Source organism: Erythranthe guttata, chromosome 11, assembly GCF_056151865.1.
Source record: "Erythranthe guttata isolate IM_541 chromosome 11, IM_541, whole genome shotgun sequence".
NCBI classification, from domain to species: domain Eukaryota; kingdom Viridiplantae; phylum Streptophyta; class Magnoliopsida; order Lamiales; family Phrymaceae; genus Erythranthe; species Erythranthe guttata.
This window is the reverse complement of record NC_142543.1, coordinates 7,789,823-7,797,404: the sequence shown is the minus strand read 5'-3', so window position 1 is coordinate 7,797,404 and position 7,582 is coordinate 7,789,823. Positions and strand designations below refer to the sequence as shown.

The 7,582-nt window shown below is 31.2% G+C and overlaps 1 long non-coding RNA gene across 1 annotated transcript; it reads right to left on the bottom strand.

The window, feature by feature from the left end:
* Positions 1–1,094: 1,094 nt before the first annotated feature.
* LOC148766912 (uncharacterized) lies at positions 1,095–7,354 on the bottom strand. The gene is made up of 3 exons (XR_016034504.1): positions 7,212–7,354; positions 1,646–1,706; positions 1,095–1,426 (listed from the first exon to the last, which is right to left on the bottom strand). It is a non-coding gene; the product is annotated as an uncharacterized LOC148766912 (long non-coding RNA).
* Positions 7,355–7,582: the final 228 nt, after the last annotated feature.

The following is a 7,582-nucleotide window of genomic DNA, read 5'->3' as shown; positions in this document are numbered from 1 at the left end:
ATCATCAACATTAAAAGAAAAAATAAAGACTAAGTTTTGCGAAATTTGAATTTTGAATTCAAAATTTGAAATAATACTAAGAAAAGAAAAAAACAACTTCCTTTAGAAGAAGATTTGTACAATCTAAAGATTAAAAAACGCTTGTCATGGAAAAAAAGTCAAAACAATAATCGCTTTGCATTGTGCAATTAAGTAATGTATTAAAAACAAAGTCTTGCAATGAAAAACGTGTGTTTTGTAGGCTGTGAAATACATAAATATGGAATATATATCTTAATAAACATATATTGATAAATATACTCTACATTTTTAATTTGATTGATATCATATCAACATATATTTTTGGTATATTATGTGCTTTTAACTATTTTATTTTCTTAAACTAACCTAAGCTCATTTAAATTGGGATAAATAATTTTTAAAAGTTACATTTGTTACCACTACTTGATGCACTATTTAGAGGAAAAAAAAAGGTAAGCGATAGATGATAAAGGCCAAATAATAATATTTTTTTTAAAAAGTTATTGTTCGGTGGATAATGTGGGTTGAACAATTTTATTGGTCTTAACTAATTTAAATTCATCTACACGTGTAAATAATTTATAATATACCTATTTTACCATCACTAGATACAATATTTTAAAAATTGGTAAATAAAATTTTATAATTATGAAATAATAATTTTTACTAAGTAAGTTATTTTTTAGTGAACTATTTTGATTGGAATATTTTAATTACTTTAACTGATATAAATTCATTTAAATTTGAGTAAATAATTTTTAAAATATCTATTTTATTAGCGCCACGAGATACAGGATAAAAAAAAAAACGGTAAACAATATTTTATAATGGTAAACCAAAATTTATAAGTTGAAGTGATTTACCCGTACGTTGTAGGGGTGAACGCGGGCGGGTTTGGGCGGGTTTTCATAAAAAAATCAACCCGACCCGACACCGGCGGGTTAGCTATTTCGCCAAACTGCATAAGCTTATTTAAAGCCACAAATCGCACGGTTCGGGTGTAGCGGGTTACGGGCGGGTGGCGGGTGGGTTAGCGGGTTGAAGAAGTACGCAATACCAAGTTGGTTGGTAGACAAAATACAAAATATGGACTTTAAAATAAAAAATATTATAATAATACTAGAATAATTATACTAAAATTAAATTCTGAAACAAAATAACAGATTATCAACATTAATCCTTACATCTGATGGAGCAATCTAGAAGTAAAAGAAGAAACAACTACAAAATAACCACAATCACCCCTCTGTTTGTTAACAAAATGCTAATCATCAATCCTTACATCTTAAAAAATCTAAAAGGAAAACAAGAAACAATTTCAAAAAACCATAATCACCCATTTGTCCATCAATAATTGTGCACCATCACATTATAAATGTGATACTATCTTTGATAACATGGGATCCTGGAGAAAACAAAAGACAAACAAAAGAAAAAAAAAAACCAAAGCTAATTATTCTTTTGGAACATGTAAAATTTGTATAACAAAAGCTAATGATTCCTATATATATATATATATATATATATATATATATATATATATATATATATATATATATATATATATATATATATATTCTAGATTATTATTCTTCCTTAAGAGAAAATTATATAAATCACTTACCAACGCAAGATAATCACCCATCAATGAGTAGTGGCACTGGAAATACCCGAACTTTGAAATTCTGAAATGTAAAAAAGTACTGGAGAATTAATACAATTATATTAAATAAAAAATTTACAAGTTTAGAAAGAAAAAAAATATGAATGAAAGTTTAAATTAAAATAACATTAGACTTACCTTTTTAAAGTTCATTGTAGTTCTCGACATCTGTAATTGACACTTCTCGCATCAGTTCTAGTATGTCAATTGTTGTTGGCTTTGATCTTAACCAACTTTGGCAACATACAAGAGCCTCTACCATTTCAGGATTAAGAGAACTTCGATATGGATGAAGAATGCGTCCACTTGTACTAAAGGCTGATTCGGATGCCACCGTAGAGACGGGAATGGCCAAAATATCTCTCGCTATTTGAGAAATAATCGGGAACCTGATAGAATTTTCCTTCCACCATCTCAACAAATCAAAAGACTCCACATCTTTTTCACAACTCTCTTCTAAATATCTAGCAAGTTCTGACTTACTTTTAACACATTCATTTTTCTCCAACTGTGTTGCAAATTGAGAAGCTAAGTACTTACCAGTTCCCAGACCATCATCTATGTCCATAACATCAAAGAGAGATTGACTTGAACTTGAAGGCACATTTTCAGAATTTTGACCAGGAGTGCGCTGCTTATAATACTCGTACAAACGAGTCAATACTTTTCTAACTTCATCTTCCATTAAACTCGACATGGCACTATCATCTTCATAAACTTGATTAGGACAAAACGTTACGAACCTCAATTTGTACCGTGGATCCAATACAGTACCAACATAAACAAAAAGGTTCAGCTTATCAAAATTTTCCCAATATTTAACGAACTTCTCTTGCATTTTGAGTCCCGTAAGGCTCACTTTTGGATCATTGTGTCTTGACAAGTACTTCAGTTTAGCATGCACAGCTACAATTTCTTGAAGAAACAAATTCGATGTCACATGCAAAGAACCAAAAAATTGTTTGGTTACATCATAGAAAAGCTTCAAAAACTTTATATATTACCTAGCAACAGTCCAATCATCTTCATTTGGCGGACCAATATATTTGCTATCTTTCGCCTTTCTTTTTTCAGAAGTTTGCTCCCCACCAATCAATTGATCTCGATCATTGTCTTCATCATCTTTGTCACCAAATTTAAAGTAAATCTTATAATTCGAGTCATCTTCTTTCAGCCGCTCAAAGGCTTTTTCAAATTTTGTGGCAGCCTCCAACATTAAGTATGTAGAATTCCACCTTGTCTCAATGTCAAGACAAACTGAAGACTTGCTTTCAATCTTTTCTACATTTGCACATTTTGTAAATGTTTTGAGTCTAGCCGGAGATGAGCGCACATATCTGACACCATTTCGAATTTTCAGAATTGATTCGTTTTGCTCTTTCAAACCATCTTTGACTATTAGATTCAAAATGTGTGCGCAACACCTAACATGCAAAAACTCATGATCTAATATTGTACTTTTCCACCCTCTAGTGTTCTTTCTTACGTATTTAACTGCACCATCATTCGAGCTTGCATTATCAACTGTGATCGTCAAAATCTTATCTATCCCCCAGTCCAACAAATACTACACCAAAATGACTATTTCCTAACAGTAACAAATTGTGATTTCTAACGGACATATGCCGTTAGTAATTTCTAATAGATATATTCCGTTAGAATTTGAACTTATCCGTTACATTTAATAGTAAAGTATTTCTGTCGAATTAATAATAATTTTAATAAATTTTCTAACTCTTAATGCCCGTTAGAATAAATACACTTCAATTATAATGGTGTACAAATCAAAATTAATTTCAGTTAATAAAAACAAAAAATCTTTCACTTAACAAAAATAAAAAATCTACTGCCGATTTATTTCTTCTCTTTCATATATTTCCTCTCCTCTTTCTTACTTCGTTCTTTCTTGCAGATGTCCTCTCTGTCCTATAGATCTTCTTTGGTGGTCTCCGCCACCACAAGGCCGTCAGCGCTCCAGATAATTTCGGTAGTTTTCTCCTTTCTCTAACTCTCGCTTTCATTCTCTCTCTTATCTTCTCGCTCCTATTTCAATCGCATTAGGGTTATGTTGAAAGATTATAAATTATATTTCCTCTTTTAATTAAGGAGTTACATGCCTTCAATTAGGTTTCTAGTAATTAAATTAAATTAAATTGGTCTTGTTCATATTTGCAATTAGGTTTCTAGATTTTTTTGTTTTTGAATTTCTATATGTGACAAGTTTAGCCGAAGATCGACTCAATATTGGGTAATAGGAAATGCGTTTCTGATTGTAATGAGAAACTCTCCTGTCATTACATATATGTTAATTTTTTATGTACTTGTTGCAAATCTCTTGTATTTCTATTTTGTCAATTTTGTTGATGTACGGACTTCTCTTGGTTTTGTCTGGTTGATTCTGTAAGTAAAAAGTTTATGTTAGTAGTAGTGGATTTCATTTTTTTCGGTTTATGTGAATGTTAAAAACATTGGTAATTAAGTTAGCCGAATTTTCATTGTTGTTCTATGAATTATATATGCATGTGGTTACGTCAATATATTCCTGATATATTGTACTTGTTGGTAATATATGCTCATATGTTAAGTCTTTCTGTTGTCTTATATTTCTCTTTCGTTGACCTGATTCCAACTCCCGTTTGTTCTAAAATAAGTATAATAAGTAGAGCCATGGTAGTGAACTGGAGAACTAGGTTTTCGCCGATATTGATGCTTGATTTAGTAAGAAGAGGTTGTTTACTTAATACTTATACTACTAGTTAACTGGTATGATATTTTTGTTATTAAATTATGGTGTTCTAGTGAATTGATTTATTTAGTGTCTGATTATGTTTTTTGTACAAATAAGAACATATACTGAGAAAAAAGATAATGGTTACCAAAGTTGCTATGTGGTGTTGCAGCTTTCAAGGTTATTTGTTTAGTGTCTGATTATGTTGTTATTGTTCAACAGATTTCATGAGTTATTGTCTTGTTCTAATTTTGTTACTAGCTCCATTTTTTCACAGGTTGGAGTGGAATTTGGAGGAAGAAAAGATAGATTACCAGATGGTCTAAACCAACCAGAGCTATTGTTAAAACTTAAAAGGTATTCATCGTAAACTTTGTGTTTGGTTTTGAAGCCAGAATCCGAAATCATAGGTCATCTGAACACAAACGAAAGAGTAACAAATGTTGAGAAGCTAGAAAATGAAATTTGTATGTATGCATTGTTGGCTTTAATGTGAGAAATTTAATATATTTTAGTGTTTATTGACCCTACCATACTTGGAGATGTTGGCTAGACATTTCTATTTACTTTGATGATTGATCCATGTATTGAGACAACGCTAATTGAGTTGATTATAAATAATACATTACCAAATACGACAACAAATGTCTTACCTCATGCACGAGAAGAAGACCTTATGGCTCACTACCTTGATTGGTCAATTTCGTGTATGATCCTTGTCTACTTTTCTACTTGCTGAAATGGTAATCTTAAGTTGTATATTCAAATTCATGTTTATATGGATGATTTGGTTTATTTTATTTTTATGTGTGTGAATGTTGCTTTGATTTGATCATTTTCTTCCTTTTTCTTATGTTGTTCTTTAGGGTTGTTTTTTGGTCAAGACTGATTCTCTTGTTTCTTCTTTTTTCTTCCATAGTCTCGTTTTGCCATCTCTGACTTCTCATTCCCAGGTTTGATTTTTTCTTCTCCATTATTTCTCTATTGAATAAAGAATTATCTCACACATATAAATTAAGAACTTTGCAAATTTTCACTTCTCTCAGCACCATCTCAGCAACAAGCACGAAGACCCAATCTCAAGGGGGTAAGGAGTTCACATCCAAAAGAATTAAAGAGATTTTATTATCAACAATGTTATTAAGGATCAATTCTTTCAGTAGGAAATTCATTTTTAGATTAGGGTATTTACATTTGCATCATGTATGCTCTTTTTTTTATAATCGTGTACATTGATTTTTTGCTACTTTGTAATCAACTTTTTTGATGTTAGGGAATTTTATTGTAATTTATGGATATTGTATGATGAATGATTTATGTTCCATTGCTTATGAATGATTTATAATTTAATATTTAGGTTAAATTAATGTATATAAAATGAAAATGTAAAAATTAGAACTTTTTTTTATACGTTTAAAAAAAAAAATCTAACAGCTGTATCCGTTAGAAATTATCCAAGAGCGTTACAACGAAAACCATTGGAATGTAATTTCTAACGGAAACTAACTGTTGGAAAAAAATATTGTCCCTATGATATATTTAGTTTTTTCCAACGGTTTTTTAATTTTTGCTAACGGTTATATCCGTTAGAATTTTTTGACCATGTATTTCTAACGCCGTTTTTCTAACGGAATTCCGCCGTTACAAATAATTATTTTAACGGGCTATAACTGTTAGAAAAAGGCCATTTTGGTGTAGTCAATCATTTTTCCTATTGTTTTACCCTTGTGATCAGAGATGACACAAAAACTCAAAATTCTCTTTTGTAACCTCCACTCTTTATCAATCCAATGTGCTGTAAGACACATATAATTGATATTTTGAATGGAAGTCCACGTATCTGTAGTGAGACACACACGTTCAAACTTGATAAGGCTTCTAAGTTTGTTTTTTCTCATCAAAATAAAGTTTCATGCAATCTCGAGCAATAGTTATGCGGCTTGGAAGTGTAAATCTAGGTTGTAAACATGCAGAGTATCTTTTAAATCCTTCACCCTCTACAATCTTGAAAGGAAGCTCATCAAGGATAACCATTTCAACCAACTTAAGCCTACATTCCTCATAACTGTAACTCACAGATTTCAGAGTAAGAGAAGAAGCATCATTTCCATAAACAAGTGTCTTTTGTTTATCGTCAACAAGTCGATAAGGATACTTCTTACATTGAAGTTGCAGATGGTTTATCAAGTTACCCGTTCTGTGCATTTTTTGATGAGCTGCATAACTATGACCACAATACTTGCAACCTTCTCTTGGATTCCCATCTTCCTCAAAATTCTCAAAATGCTCCCATACCCATGAGTTTTGTTTGCTCCCAATACCAGCCCCTTGTGGATCTTGTTCTTTTGGATGAATCACTTTTCTGTTTGTGATTTTTTTACTTTTTCTGGAATTATTGGGCTTCCATCGAACTGGTCCAGAAGGTGGCTTGCCACTTGATTTAGTAGCTGCAGGAGTGCCTTGTTGATCAATACTGAGATTAAGTTCTTGACTTTCAACAATATTACTTGTAGTTTCCATCTGATAAAAAAATCCATACATAAAAGAAAGATTAGAAATCAAAGAACATAAACATAAAAAGGAAAATACATATGCAAAAAAAAAAAAAAAAAAAAAAAAAAAAAAAAAAAGCAAGCAAAGGAATAAAAAAATCACGAACATCTCAACATTTACATAAAATCTCAGATTTCTCAGAATATGTCGTTCATCACTTTCAAATTTCAAGATATATATATATTTCTATATATTCAACATTAGAAAGAAAAAATTCAAAAATTCCATCAATAAATAAAATCTTACCTTTTTAAATGAGTCTTGAATCTGACTAGTAGCTTCTAAAAGAATGATTGAGAATTTGAGATTTGAGAATTAAGATTTGGAAGAATAACAGAGAAGTCGGTAGAAGGGAGAAGGGAAAAGACGATGTATTGGAAGCTGCTGGAAAACCCTAAATTGGCTATCCAGTACAAAAAAAAAAATGTATTTATATTCATATATGCGGGCGGGTCGGGTCAGGAGCGGGTTTTAATATTAAAACCCGAAACCCGACCCACATTTTTCGGGTGGCAAAATTAGAATGCTATTTTTAAAAAATTATAGTTGGAAACTTACGGGTTGCAGGCGGGTTCAGGCGGGTCGGGTTTGGCGGGTTTATGAACACCCCTAGTACT